This window comes from Myiozetetes cayanensis, unplaced genomic scaffold (assembly GCF_022539395.1).
Source record: "Myiozetetes cayanensis isolate MyiCay16 unplaced genomic scaffold, myiCay2020 scf22, whole genome shotgun sequence".
Lineage (NCBI taxonomy): Eukaryota > Metazoa > Chordata > Aves > Passeriformes > Tyrannidae > Myiozetetes > Myiozetetes cayanensis.
Window position 1 is genome coordinate 10,522,745 of NW_026087434.1, and position 14,243 is coordinate 10,536,987.

Here is a 14,243-nt window from a genome sequence, read left to right on the forward strand (position 1 = left end):
CTGGAGGCTCGGGCTGCTTAAACACGATCCTGCCACGATCACTTCCTTTCCTCTTCAAGGACCACAAATATCCAGGGATTTCTCCTTGTCTGGTAAGTAATACCCCTCTAAAGTGACCTTGACAGATCACACAGAGGCAGTGTAATGGAGCATCATAATCAGGGCAGTGTGTTGTGTGCTGTGGGAATTGAGAGCTTCATTAAACACGAGACAGGCACTCAATTAAAGCAGGGCAGACAGGCAGGGGGGCAGTGTAACAGTGTCACAGGGCACTGGCTCTGGGCAGGTTGCCGTGGCCTGACTCAGGCTCCCAGACATGATTTTAGAACAGGCTGAGCCACCCCAGAGCAGCTGCCCCTCCAGAGGAAAGCTGGAGAATCCCAGAATCCCAGAATCTGCTGAGCTGGAAGGGACCCACAAAGATCATCCAGTCCAACCCTCAGCCCTGCACAGGCCCATCCACAAGAATCATAGAATCATAGAATAGATTGGGTTGGAAAAGACCTCCAAGATCATCAAGTCCAACCCCTGATCCAACTCTAATTACTATATCATGACACTAAGGGCCATGTCCAATGTCTTTTTAAAAACCTCCAGGGATGGTGAATCCACCACCTCTCTGGGCAGGCCGTTCCAATGCCTGATCACCCTCTCTGTAAAGAATTTCTTCCTAACATCTAACCTAAACTTCCCCTGGCAGAGCTTGAGCCCATGTCCCCTTGTCCTGTTGTTGGTTGCCTGGGAGAAGAGACCAACCCCCACCTGGCTATAACTTCCCTTCAGGTAGTTGAAGAGAGTGATGAGGTCACCTCTAAGCCTTCTCTTCTCTAGACTAAACAATCCCAGCTCCCTCAGCCTCTCCTCACAGGACTTGTGCTCAAGTCCCTTCACCAGCCTCGTTGCCCTTCTCTGGACCCGCTCCAGCACCTCAATATCCTTCCTGAACTGAGGGGCCCAGAGCTGAACACAACACTCAAGGTGTGGCCTCACCAACGCAGAGTACAGGGGAAGGATCCCTTCCCTGCTCCTGCTGGCCACACTGTTCTTGATGCAGGCCAGGATGCCATTGGCCTTCTTGGCCACCTGGGCACACTGCTGGCTCATGTTCAGCTTCCTGTCAATCAGCACCCCCAGATCCCTTTCCACCTGGCTGCTCTCCAGCCACTCTGTCCCCAGCCTGTAGCGCTGCAGGGGTTGTTGTGGCCAAAGTGCAGGACCCGGCACTTGGCCTTGTGGAACTTCATTCCATTGGAGTCAGCCCAGCTCTCCAGTCTATCCAGATCCCTCTGCAGAGTCACCCCCTGTGCCCCAGAGGATCATCCAAACCCTCCTGCAGCTCTGGCAGCCTTGGGGCTGTGCCCACTGCCCTGGGGAGCCTGTTCAGTGCCCAACCAGCCTCTGGGGGAAGAACCTTTTGCTGAGATCCACCCTGAGCCTGCCCTGACACAGCTCCAGCCATTCCCTGGGGGCTGTCCCTGGTCCCCCCAGAGCAGAGCTCAGTCCTGCCCCTCCTCTGCCCCTGCCCAGGCAGTTGGAACTGCAGGGAGGTCTCCCGTCATAAGCCTAAATGTGGACATTTGAGTGCAGATGCCCCGATCTGACCTCCCTCCTCGTGCTGACATCTCACTGGCCATGAGGAGTTGGACTGAACCCCTCGAGATCCTGCCCTCTGTCTGCTGGCTCAGTTTGCATCATCCCACCCCACTGTCGTATTCGGGAGGTTGATCCTGATATTCCTGGCGTGTGCCTGCAGCTCCCTCCTCTCCTCCTGCTCTTTCCCAGGACTGGAGAACCCTGCACACCTGTTGGCAGCAAATTTTATTCAGGACTAACCCTTGTTATCCATTTGCAATGCTAATTTGGCAGGAATTGTGTGCACTGCTAATGGGCACTTAATGGGCTGTCTAAGCTTGGGTCCCTCTCAAGGCTGAAGTCTGCAGTGACAACAAAAGCTGAAGCAGTTCACAAGGTCAGTGAAACGGTGGCACTTTGCCAAATGACACTTTCTCCTCACTGAGAAACTGGGAAAAGTGTGGGCGAGTGAATCTTTAAAAACCACCCGGCTCGGTTGGTCAGTCTTTGCTCTGAAGACAAATGTGCCCTGCTTTGATTTTATTCCTCTTGTGCCCTGGGTGGGTTTAGTGGCTGATCCTGAATAACTTGAGAATCACAGGTATTTTGGACGAGTTAAAGGAGCAGCCACAACCCCTTTGTCCGTCTCAATAATTATCAATTTACTCTGCCAGTAAGTCATCAAGTCGTATGGAAGAGGCATGAAAAAATGTCCCTTTTTAAAAGAAAGAGGGGAAAAAAAGGAAGAGGGAAGACAGTGCCTGTCTCCCAGCTGCAAACTTTGCTGCTCCTTGCTGTCACATGCCTGCTTAAGGAGTTATTAATCCCATTAAATACCGAATAAAGACAGGATCTGCCAAAGGATATGAGCTGCTAATAAACTGTAATAACTAATTACAGTCACCCCCTTATTTTCATTTCATTTTAAATTGCCTTGGCTCCTTAATTGTGCTCAGCACCCTGTGCAGAGCCCAGGTAGCACCGACCCCCCGGGCGCTGGGAGTGCCCCCAGTGCTAATTGCCTGGAGAGGCTTCACTAAATTAGCTGTAAATGGGTGTTTAAAGCCCTTGAAAATTCTCTGTCTCAGCTCTGAGCAGCCATGGAAAAGGAGATTTGGAAGCGTGAAGGAGGCTGGGAGACAGCTTGGAGATGCAGGGGGAGCTGCTTGGTTTTAATGGGCTCGAGGTGCTTCTGGTTTGTCAGGACGATTCAAAGCCCACGAAGGACCCTCTGGAGTCTTCCCCTTCCTCAGCACTGAAGTTGTGCTGGAGAAATTTTGGACACCAGTGTCCTGTTCAGGGTCTGGGGAACAGGACAGTCCCATCAGTGTTATCCCCCCAGCCCTTCTGGAGTGGTTATTCAACCACAAACCTCTGCAATTCCCCACCCGCGGTGGGAAGAGATGATCTACCCCTGCTGCCAGGCCTCCAGCGCACCCAGAGACTGGAATTTCCTGACCACCCTCCCGTGGGGCCTCTTTCCCACCCGTCCATGGCCCCTGGAGAGCCACTGGAGCTCAGCTGGGGCTGTGCTGTGGGAAGCTTCGTGCCTGGTCATGCTCTTACATTGTCCTGTGCAGCTGATGGGCCTCCCTGGACCGACCCTGGGCTGGTTCTCCTCACTCTGAACATTCCTGATGATTTCTGGACCACTGGCTGAGCCTGCTGCTGCTGGGGGACCTGCTCTGCTCCCCTCGAGTGGGTGCTGGGGGACTGTGCCCCCTGTTCAGGGCACCTTCCTTACCTGCCCTGGTGCCACTTGTGGCTCCCAGATTGGTGCACCTTGTGGGGCAGCCCCACTCTTGGTACACCCTGGCATCTGCAGATCGTTCTGGACTCCAGGAAACTACTGGAAAAGACTTGCCCTACTGCCTGAGCAGGCAGCACCCCCCAAAATTCCTGACATGGCCCTTCTCTGTGGGCTGTGGCTGGTCACCTGAGTGTCCTGGCCTTGCCTGTGTGCCTGTGGGGCTGGTGCAGGCTTTCCAGTGAGGGTGACAATGCTCAGAGAGCAATGATGCCACCAGGTTCCTCGGACAAACATGAACCAGTGGTTGCACTCACCATCATTCCCATCTCCTTTGGTCCAGAATCTCCTGCTTGTCCATTTTTTACTTCTGTATCTAACAGAAACAATCCCAAGCCCTTATAAAATGGGATTGTGTAACCCCAGAGAAGCCCAAAGCCACCACAAACTGAGCACTGTAGCAGAGATCCTGGCTGACACTTCTTGGTGCTCTTCCTCCTCTGAATCAGCTCTTCCTGGGCCTCATCTCCCTCTGCAAAACAGGATGGAACCTTGTTCTGGGGAGGGCTGTGTTGGTATCCTGGAGAAACTCCCACTTCCCAGGAAAGCAACCATTTTTCTCATGTGGCTTTTTCCTTTACAGAGGATTCAAGTCCAGCCAAACTGCAGTATCTGTCCAGTAGGGATGTGATGTTTCTAAAAGCATCTGCCAGTGCAACAAGACTTTGCTGCTCCCTGAGGGCCCTGCCAGCACCCACCGCAGCTGCTGCCCAGAGCTGGCTCCTCAGCAGTGCACTTTCAGCACTTTAAATTTCTTTCTGAGAAGTTTTAGCTGGGAAGTGTAATCTTTGTTTGTCTACCTTCCTTGCAAAGGAAATGTCAGAACCTCTGCTGGGCAAGGAAAGCTGCTCTGCTGGAGCAGGAACTCCACTCTCTGAGCAGTTCATGGCACAGGGAGAAGGTCAGTGTGGGGTGGGAGGTCCTTTCCCTGAGCTTGTGCCCCTGGGACAGCAGATGATCAACAGGTGGGACTCAGTGATCCTGATGGGTCCCTTCCAACTCAGCATATTCTCTGCTTCTCTAATGTGATTTTCTGTGGTTCACAAGAGTGAAGGAGATGCTGCCAGTAAGAGTTTGGGGAACACCAAGATAAGGTGAAGGACTCAGACCAAGCCAGGCTCTCCAGGACTGACCAGAGCCTGAGCTGTGAAAGAGGCAGCAGCCTGGGGACCAGCAAAGCCCACAGTGGCCTTTGCCCACTGATCCCAACTCCCCTGCACCCTGCATGACCAGAGGAGGGGCAGGACTGAGCTCTGCTCTGGGGGGACCAGGGACAGCCCCCAGGGAATGGCTGGAGCTGTGTCAGGGCAGGCTCAGGTTGGATCTCAGCAAAAGGTTCTTCCCCCAGAGGCTGGTTGGCACTGAACAGGCTCCCCAGGGCAGTGGGCACAGCCCCAAGGCTGCCAGAGCTGCAGGAGGGTTTGGATGATCCTCTGGGGCACAGGGGGTGACTCTTGGGGCTGGACCTGGGCAGGGCTGAGGGTTGGACTGGATGATCCTTGTGGGTCCCTTCCAGCTCAGCACATTCTGGAATTCTGTGACTCTGTGACCCTGGCAGGGAGGCAGCACACAAGAGCTCCGTGCCTGATCTTCCTGTGGTGAAGGACACCTTCCCACAGTGATGGGAAGGCTTGGCATGGTGTAGAAAAGCTACAGACATGGCTGGTTCCAGGCACATCCTGCAGCTGAGCCATTCCTGTCTGGAATCAGGCTGAGCCCTGGGCTGGGAGCAGTGAGCAGAGCTGAGGGGACCATCAGGGTGGCAGAGGAGCTGGGACAGCTTGGGCTGAGGCTCCAGGGAGCAGCAGCCTGGCTGTGGAGCTCCAGGAAGGGTCTCCAGAGCTGTGTGGGCACCAGCACACTCCTGCTTTCTGGTTACCTTCAAATCACCCTGAACTCAGGGCAAAAAGTTCCGGGAGAAATAAAGTGCAATTAGAAAGTGCAAATATAGGTGACCCAGTTCCAGCCTGTCAGCAGAGCCCTGGGAAGTCTCTCCCTCCATCAGGCACCATTCAAGCTGTCAGAACATCTGACCAATATCACCCTGGGGATCAGGCTTTCGTGCAAGAACTCTTCATCCTAAAATTTCCTCTGCACAAAAGAGACAGAGGCTTGGGAACATGTGCCATCTTCATCCACACACCCTGCCCTGGAGTTTCTGTTTGAGTTAGAACCCTCCTGCTGCCCTGCTCCAGGGGCTCTGTTCATGATTTAGCCTGGAGCACTCTCTGAGGTGCCCAGAGCTGCTGAACATGGAATGGGAGATGGGCAGGAATATGGAGCCATCCTTGGAATGGGGCACAAGGGGCATCTCCCATGGTGTGGGTACCTCTGGTGCAGATATTGCCGAGCACGGAGCTCTGAGTGTCCCAAAGGACATCAGCATTCCCGGGGTGTGACTGATTTGACACATAAAAGCAATCAATCAATCAATCAATCAATCAGTAGCTATTGGTTTGCATGGCTGGTGGATTCCTGCCTACTCTGACAGGTGTCACCCCCATCACCACAGCCACGGCAGGTCTGGCAGGAATCACCTCTAATCCAGGTTTTGAGGGACACTGTGACATTTTATCTTCCAGAACTGCTGTGCTTTCCCCCCAACTCCAACTGCTGTCACACAGCATTAGCTTCCTGCAAGTCCTAAATTGTGTGTTACGTCTAAAAGGGGAAATAGGAAAGAGCAGAAGCTCTGGCAAGATTCTTGTAAAATCATAATAAGGGAGGCCAAGGAACATTTCTAGGAACGACTCGCTAACTGTGTAAGAAATCCTAACAAATCCTTTTGAAACACATCAGCAGCAGGAGCACTGCCAGACAATCTTCAAGGCCAGTAAATGAGTGAGGCATGAAAGGAGCAGCTCGAGGAAGATAAGGCTGGAGCAGAAGAGCTGAATGAATTCTTCATTTTGAGGTTTGCTGTGGAGGAGCTGAGGAGAATCCGAGCAGTGGAACTTCTCCTCGTGGGTTATGAATTGCAGGAGCTGTCTCAAATGAACAAAATGAGCTGTTTGAAATCCCCACAGGGTTTGGAAGTGGCAGGGTCAGGGATAAATAGGATAAAAAGTAGAGGCATTGGCACAGCATTTATCAGGGAAGTCTGACTTGCACATCCATTAGTGCTCTTTAAGGGAGAAACGGAGGATAGGCAGAAGGATGACACATGGATCATCCAAAATCTTTCAACAGCATCAAGTAGGTGCAGAACTAGGAAAATCCAGGGATGGATTTTCCAAGAAAAGTGTTCCAAAATGCCCCACGATCTTCACAGGGGGAAGAGGAAGCTAAAGGGAGCTCTTCCATCAGGAAAAAAAATATCCTGGGAGATACAGTACGAGTCCTCAAAACTGTGAGTGGAAAACAGATGAACAAAGCACTAAAAGTCTGTTTCTTATAACCCCAAACCAAGAAGGAATAATTTGTAACACACATCAGCAAGTGAGGGGGAAAAGAAAAAGGTATATTTTCCATTCAACTTATAATTAAACTGTGGAACTCTTTACTACAAGATATTTTGAGGACTCAAGTGGTGCATGAATTCATGAAGCAATTAAAAGCTTATGAAGTTCTGTTAAATAGTAATTTATATTCTCTTGCTCAGAAACTCCCTGAATCAGAGACTGAAAGCCAAGTGGAGGATTTAGGGAAAGCCCATAATAATGAAATGCTTTAATTATGAACCCTGACTCCTTCTAGACACGGGGACAAGGGGAGATGGGCCTTTCTTCAGAGCCAAGGCACATTTCTTTCCTCCTTGTGCTGCTCCTGAGTGCTGAGCTGAGGGGTGTGAGCTGGGAGTGCAGGAACCACAGCCCTGGAAATCAGTCCTACGTCAAGAGCAGCTTGCAGAGATTTTTCTTCAGAGCAGGAAATTAATTCAGATTGTTGTAAAACTGCAGAAATAGTTCACTAGTGTGCAACAGGAACACACAGGACACTCAGCAGAGATGTGCCCAGCACATTCTGGGTGTGGTTGGTGTCTCTGAGGGGTGATGGAGACTTGGTGGTTCTGCATTCCATCTGTGGGTCCCCATTTTCTCCATGAGGTGGGAGATATAACCAATAAATACCCTGAATGTTTCCTGCATCAGTCATTTGGATTTCCCAGCAATCCCTGCTGATCCAATCTGAACAACTGGGACACATTTTATGGGATGAGGCCTCTGCAGAAGCAATCACAGAGTCATTATGGTTGGAAAAGACCTCCAGGGTCACCAAGTCCAACCCTCAACTCAACCCCACCACCAAACCATGGCCCCAAATGGACATGCATCACCCTGAAATACTGGCACCCTTTGGCAGCATAATGAGGAAATCCAAGGTTTTTCCTACACTTTCCCAGATCAGGGTAGGAAAACTCCAGTGATATTTGGACTTCATGGATGAAGTGAAGTTTTGCACAAGAAGTCAGATAACTGGAGAGTGACCCAGGTTATTTGCCTGGGAAAATCAGGAGTTTGGATTCATCTCTGAGTTCTTTTGCAGCTCTTTCTTTCTGAGGAAGGAAAATCATTATTCTGGTCATGTGCATCAGTTTTACTATGGCTGAAAGAACTCCAGTTCAAGGCTCCTTTTTCATCACCTCTACAGCATAATCCACTGACAGGTGTCTTTGAGAATAAACAGGGCAATGATGAAAGCTGAAATTCAGCCTGACTAGAGCCTTCTGGAGGGGAGATGATGTGATACAAGAGCTTAGATTCACTTTAACACCACAAGTGAAGAGGAACCGTCCACTGCAGTGGCTGCAGAATGATTCTGTGCCTCATCACTTCTCAGGTGAAGTGGTGAAGAAATTATTTTGTGCCTTTTCTTTCTTAGCTGTTATTGTTTTGTTTTGTTTTCTACAAAATCCCGAGCTTTCCACTGGATCAAGGATGTCCACCTCAAGGTTTTTTCTCTGTAGTTGTCTGTTCCTGGCCCCATCTAATGAGCCCCAGCTCCTGTGTGGACACACAAGTCAATCTTTGTCCATCCTCTCTGGGTAACTCTGGTTTTAGCCCCGTCCACCACGGGCTGCTGGCAGTCTGGACAGCCCCAGCCTACTCAGATGTTCTGGCTGTGAAGCATTTCTGCATCTTCCACCTTCTCTGCTGCTCTCTGAACTGCTTCCAGTTCTGCCATAACGTTTGTGAGCTCCAGGATTGCCCAGTTTGACTTAAACCCAGGAGCTCCCTCCCAGGCCACAGTGCCCAGCTCAGACCTCACCATTTCACACAGAATGGAATGGTTTGGGTTGGAAAGGACCTTCAAGTTCATCTCATTCCACCCCCTGCCATGGGCAGGGACATCTTCCATTAGCCCAGGTTGCTCCAAGCCCCATCCAACCTGGCCTTGGACACTTCCAGGGATGGGGCAGCCACAGCTTCTCTGGGCAACCTGTGCCAGGGCCTCCCCACCCTCCCAGGGAAGAATTCCTTCCCAATATCCCATCTAAGCCAGCCCTCTTTCATTTTAAAGCCATTATAAAGATGTGAAATTAGGATTCCTTTCCCTCTAGCAGGTGACCCTGCAATATTTGCAAAGGATTTCAGGAGCCATTTTCACTGACCAGTTACAAATCTCTGCAATTCTCCCTATTTGGCCCTTGTTCATTACCTTAAAAAACCCCATTATTTCTTAAAAAAATCTCTATCTCATCAGAAAATTTCACATATTATTCAACTGTTCTTCCAGGTTGTGTAAAACTGTATTTGTGAAATTGGGGATGGATGAGGGAGCAAGCCCAGATTTCATAAAGTTTATGGGGATTTGGCACCTAAAGACAGGGCCACCTGGGAAAGAGGGACATCATTTATCACCCATGTCCCATTGCCTGGAAACCCCTAGGAAGCCAAAGACAAAAGAGGCAGAATTCATGGCTGGTCTAAAAATGTGCAGATTTGGTGATCCCAGGGGCAAAGAGAATCCTTGGGAAGACACAACAGGGTCCCTCTCCCCTTCCCACCCCTCCGGGCTCCGTCTGTGCTGCTCTGACAGCCTTGCTTTGGCAGGATTTGGTAACTGTTATTTCACATTCAAAAACTCAATTTGCTGCATTTCATGTGTGTGAAAGTGGAACATTTCATTAAAATCAATCTCTGGTACAAAGGGTTTGACACAAACGGTGGGTGGGACGTCACGGGAATCAACTGCTCTCCTTTGTTGGGGAGGATGGAACAGGGAATGGTGCCTTTGGTATGTGACAGTGACAATTCCCAACCAGGATTATGAAAACCCCTCCAGAAACAAGTTGTCAGCGGAGGTTTCAGGGAGATGGGAAGCTCAAAAAGCGCAGCTGATTGAAAGCTGGGAGTTTTTTTTCCCCAAGGGGGAATTTCTAAGTGAGACAAAATTGTCGATTGTTCTGCGTTTAAGTTTCCAGGCAACAGCTGGAAACCAAACCAGCATTTTCTTTTCGGAATAAGATGTTTTTGGCTCTGTTTCCAAAAGGGAAAAGTTTGGTTTTTTTGCAGTGCCTCCTCCGTGTTTCCCTCTGTGAGAAACAACAGACAAACAGGGAGAGCAATTGAAGAAGTGGCAACTCATGAAAAGAAAGGTTTCCAAAAAACTCCTCAGCCCTTCTGTACTTTGGAGAACCTGTTGCTTTTGCTCTGCAAGAAGGACTTTCTTCACATTGTCGTGGTCACAGAAAGTAGAGGCAAGAGCTCTCATTTTCCAGCTGAACAAACTGGACTTCTCCAGTTGAAGATTTGGAGGGGAAAAAAAAAAAAAAAAAAAGAAAATCCATGAAATATTTTGCTTGGCTTCTTCCCACCAGCACTTTCAAATTGAAATACACAGAATGGAAATTTTCATTAGTCACACTTCCTGCAGAAATTGTTTTCTAACGAATCCCCCAAACCTGAACCACAACAACAATAAACCCGCAGAAATCATTTCACACAAACAAGATCTCGTCTTTCACACAAACACAATCTTGTCTCTGCAAAGAGAGGTTTGTTTGAGAACAAAACAAAACCCACATAACGAAACAGAACAGAGTGGTGAGAAGTTGCTGATGTGTCAGAGCCCGGGGTGGGTTTGGCTGGATCAGCTCAGTTTGGTGGGGATGGATTGGGTTGGGTTTGGTCTGGAGGTACTGCCGGGCTTGGAGCCCAAGGAAGGATGGAAGGAAATGAATAACCTGCCAACCAAGATGATCTGAGGGCTGGAGCAGCTCTGCTGGGAGGAAAGGCTGAGAGAGTTGGGATTGTGCAGCCTGGAGAGGAGAAGCTTTGGGTTGACCTGACTGTGGCCTAACAGGACCTGAAGGAGGTACAAGTAAGATGGAAGAGACTGTTTCCAAGGGCCTGGAGTGACAGGACAAGGGGGAATGGCTTCAAACTACCAGAGGGCAGGGTTAGATGGGATATTGGGAAGAAATCCTTGGCTGTGAGGGTGATGAGGCCCTGGCACAGGTTGCCCAGAGAAGCTGTGGCTGCCCCATCCCTGGAAGTGTCCAAGACCAGGTTGGATGGGGCTTGGAGTAACCTGGGCTGATGGAAGGTGTCCCTGCCCATGGCAGGGGGTGGGGCTGGATGGTCTTTAAGATCCCTTTTAACCCAAACCAGTCTGTTATTCTCTAAAAGTGCTGTCACTTCTGTCCAGCCCATTTCTTGTCCTGCCACCTCCATTGTCCTGCAGGCTCATTTTGACACCTGCCCTCTCCAACCTCCAGCTCTTTACACCTCCATCTCCACTTCTCCCTCTCCAAGTCCCTGTTCCCCCTGAGCTGCTCTGTCCCACCTGCCCCATCTCACACACCCCACACCGGCTGCCCTGGGGTGTCCTCTGTCCTCCCCTCCCCACGCACTGTCCCTGCACTGCTGCCTCCTGCTCTCTGCCCTCTCTCCCACCCCTCACCTGCTCCCCAGGGACTGTTCAGTTATGAAAGGGCAGGTTTTTCTCCCTCTGGTGTGTGTGGGGGGCTCTCAGGCTTTGAGTCCTCTTTGCTGGTGCTGGCACGAGCCAGGACACGTGTGCCTGCCCTGCTGGTTGCTGCACACATGTTGACCACAGCAGGACTCTTGAGCCAGCAGCTCCATTCTTGGGACATTTACCCTTTTAAATGCAGGCTTTGATGTCTGGCTCAGAGGGAGCTCTGATGTTTTCTGTTTGGATTAAACATTCAGCTCTAATAACTGCAGAAAGATTACCCACTCCAAGCTTGACAGCAGCACCCTGGGACTGTAATTACGATGTTCAGAAACAAAGCAGTGGCAGCACAAACTGCTGGGATCCTGGGCTTTGCTTTTCCCTTCCAGTGTTAACTGGGCCACACTGGGGAGGATCCTTCCTGTGCCAGGGCCCTCAGGAAGGCAAGGCAGGGATGTTTAAGGTGTTGTGTATCCAGAGGTCAGTGCTGTCCTTTCCACATCATGGGTGCAGTTGTCTGACAACAAATATTTCCTATGGATGGAGAAAAAAAAAACCCAAAACTGGAGCAGTTTCTTCTCAGCTTTGGTTTCTTCACCTTCTTCAGAGGTCACCACGGTCCTGGTTATTTTTTAGGCCAGTCCTTCTTTCAGCAGTCATGTGGGATTTAGTGGAGTTTTTCCCTCAGAAAGAGAACAGTCAGAGGTCAACTCCCCTTAGGTAAGACCAGCAGGATTTGGGATCTGAGTTGCCTCCTGTGGATGTGGACCTTCATCATCACATCACCGGTGAGACTGGAGGGAGCCCTCAAGGCCGCTCAGTCCAATCCCCCCCTGCTCAAGCAGGGTCAGCACAGGTTGTCCAGACCTGTGTGCAAGTGGGTTTGGAATATTTTCACATGTGGAGACTCCACAGCTTCTCTGGGCAGGCTGTGCCAATGTTCAATGACCCTCACAGCAAGAGAACTTTGTGTGTGTGTTCAGAGGGAGTTTGATGGGTTGAAATTTGTGCTCATTGTTGGTGGGGGCTCCTGACAAGATTCTGGCTCTCACTTCATTCCCTCCACATGGAACATTTGGAAGGACATCCCCGAGCCTTCTCTTCTCCAGGATGCCCAGCTCTCCAGCCTCTCCTCTTATCAAAGAAGCTCTAATTCATCATGACAGGTCATGTTCAAAACTAATCATTTCACCAAAGCAGCCAAGCTCCTTTTGAACCCAAACTAAAGAGGACAGAGGGAAGAAAACAACCCTTTATGCTCAGGAAAGACCAGGTATCAGCTCAGATTTTAGTCCTCATTCCTTGGTCAGTTCACTGGTGCAGGACGTTGTGCCACGATTTTCTCTCCAGGCTCTGACTGAGGATCTCCTTTTTTGGGAACATAAAATTAGATGCTTCCCAGTCCTTTCCTTTCAACACCTTTGTCTATGAAGTCACTGGAGACTGAAGATCCTACTGATCTGCAAACAAGAGTTTGTTTTTATCCCCCAAGCCCAGGAGCTTTAGTGAAACATAAATATTGTGGGGAATCAGGGATAAAAGCTGCGTGTTCACCAGTGGGAAAGAAATCCTCCTGTCCCCGAGCCCACTCACTGGTCACCCCAATTCTCTTCACCTACCCACCTTCTGGAGCTGCTTAACCTTCTGCAGCCCTCAGGTGCCCTTTCCCACAGCAGAGCTTTCCCATGGAATCACAGAATCAATGAAGTTGGAAAAGCCCTCCCAGCCCATGGATCCCCCCTGTGCCCCATCCCCACCCTGTCCCCCAGCCCAGTGCCACATCCAGGCCTTCCCTGGACACCTCCAGGGCTGGGGACTCCAAACATCCCTGGGCACCTCTCTCCTCCTCTCTACGGATCAAGAAAAATTCACCCACCAAGTGAATCACAAAGAAATGAAGTTGGAAGCCACAGCTCCCTTTCCTGGGTGAGAGCTCCAGAAGAGGTTGGATAGGGGAGCACTGTCCTTCAGGCCCATGAACAGCACTCCAGCAAGGGCCAAAGGTCATAAGGACTTATTTCCAGAAAGAATGGAATGCCACAGTGGATTCAGTAGTGGGGAAGTCCCCTTTAGTCCCATGTTCCTTCACCCTCACAGTGCTATTGAGCCTTCATGTCAGTGAGTGACATTTGCTTCTTAATTTGCAAATGTTGTTACTCTCCCCCCTCTACACTCACTGAAAGAGGGATTTTTTTGGTAAAATTAACTGAGAGAGATTTGCTTCTCGATTTGTGAGTGTTGCTACTCTCCCCTGCTCTGCAGGCACTGAAAGATGGGGGCTTTTGGTAGAGTTGCTTGTCCTCCTGTCAGTGCAAGTGGCACAAGAATTCCTGCTCTCGTCTCAGGTCCCTGGGTTTGCCCATGACATGGAAACAAATGTCTTAAATGCCACATAACAGACTGTATTTCAGAAGCTCTGATGCTGAGGCAGCTTCCCAGCTGCTCCATTTCCCTCTCCCCCTTTAATCCATTCCCAGTCTTTCCCCAACCCACATGGTTTTGACCCTTCATGGCATCGTTCTCAGGAACGAGCTCAGCCCTCTGGACTGCGCTGCCAGACCAAATAAAGATGAACTTTGCCTTCAGAGAAAAGGCAGAACCTTTCATCCTCATTTTTGTGGAGCTCCTTGGTGAATCTCATCACACTGCCACAGATGGAGCTGAACAAACAGTGCAAACCGAAATCAAACCAGGAATAAAAACACCTGGCCTAAAGCTGCTCCTGCCAGGAGTGCTGGCAAAGGGACAATTTCCTCGTTGCTTGTGATAGATGCTCTGATCCCGTGGTGGTTCCTGACGGCAGGATTGATGCACTGGGAAGTGTAAATGGTCTGACATGATCACAGGCAGCACCAGCCCTCACCTCCCTCTCCAGGCTCTGCCCACACCCCTCACTGCCTCCAGGGGGGTGGGATGTTGTGCTTCCCTGTCTCACCCGTGTCCCAGGGGCTTTGCTGGGGCCTTGGCCAGGTCCTGTCCCCATGTGAGTCCTGTGACCTCCTCGCTG